Consider the following 1,430-nt stretch of genomic DNA (forward strand, 5'->3'; position numbering starts at 1 on the left):
AGATTTCCCTCTCGCAATTTGTGATTCTTAGGGAGATATTGCACATGACCATGTTACACTATCTTTCGACATGATGTTGAGTAATGAGCATTCAAATGAGGTCCACATAGGGGGCATGCATTGTATCCAAATGTAGTAAAGCCTTCAAATCGACAAGAAAGGTGATTAGAGAAACCACATGTGCAAAACCTCACAAGTTTAATTAATTAAGTAACAATGCAAAGGAAATTTCAAGCTATATGTATTAGAACTTACCCGAGCACTCTTTGTAGCTTGGCCAATCATGCATAGTCCACATTATTATACCTTTCAAAGTTGTAACTCTTTGCCCATAGAGCTTGGACATATCGTGAACTTGAATGCCATCCCAAAGTGTTTGAAGCTTCTCTACCAATGGAGCCAAGTATACATCCATGTTATTTACTTTGTACTTCCCAGGAACTACCAATGATAGTAAGAGGTGTCCCTTCTTTATTGCCAGCCATGGTGGAAGGTTATAATTTACAAGGCAAACAGGCCATGTGCTCCATGATGAACTCTGTAGACCAAATGGATTCACACCATCCATTGATAGCCCTAGACGAATGTTACGAGGATCTTCCTTAAAAATAGGCCACTTCTCCTGAATGCATCTCCATGCAAGCAAATCAGCTCTAGGATGTGCATGACATTGTCTGTGGATCTAGTAGTCTATCGATGCCATGTCATTAAACTTTCTATAGATTTGCACCTAAACATATGTTTTATCTGAGGTATGATAGGAAATTGTCTGAGAACGTTTGCAAGAACCTTCTGCCCTTGAACATCTTGCCTATATTTGAGCACCCTGAGATGTGTGTATTCGTGTTAATATAAGATATAATCATTGGGACAAGCATGGATACAATTACAGTCTATGCCAATTGCACTTAACAATCTTTTGGCCTCCGCACAAGAGCTCGGCATCTCATTATCCTCTAGTAAGATTTGGTCCTTTAATAACCTGCCAAGATGAAATAGGTATGCACACAAGAAAATTACCTCATACTCATGTCATACATACTTGAATAGCTCCATCATGCTTGCATCAGACCACCTAAACATTGATTCTAAGCTCAACATAGATAGGCATGTGTGTAATTTGGATATCCGAGATCAAAGATAAAGTGGTAGATGGGCGAGGTTATGCAATTCCTCTTCTTCATGTGTTGTATCTCAACATCGTGTTGTGGTATCGTTCTCCTCAACATGACTCTTTAGTCTATCGCCAAACGATTTTGTAAATTCATCCAACATCTCATTCATCGTAGCCTCCTATAACATGTCCTCTCATTGTTGATCTTGTTGGATGGGTTCCCGAGGAGAAATGTCCTATAGATTTTGGTTTTTTCGGTTTCTTGTCCTGAAAATTATATCTGGTAGTGCTCAGTTGGGCTGGATTTCTATGTGCT

The 1,430-nt window shown here is 39.4% G+C and overlaps 1 pseudogene; it reads right to left on the reverse strand.

Annotated features, from left to right (window-relative positions):
• Window positions 1-244: 244 nt before the first annotated feature.
• Window positions 245-1,031, reverse strand: LOC147608594 (uncharacterized; annotated as a pseudogene).
• Between the last annotated feature and the right edge of the window lie 399 nt (window positions 1,032-1,430).

This window comes from Cibotium barometz, chromosome 53, assembly GCF_041138505.1.
Source record: "Cibotium barometz isolate CiBa-2024 chromosome 53, ASM4113850v1, whole genome shotgun sequence".
Taxonomy (NCBI): domain Eukaryota; kingdom Viridiplantae; phylum Streptophyta; class Polypodiopsida; order Cyatheales; family Cibotiaceae; genus Cibotium; species Cibotium barometz.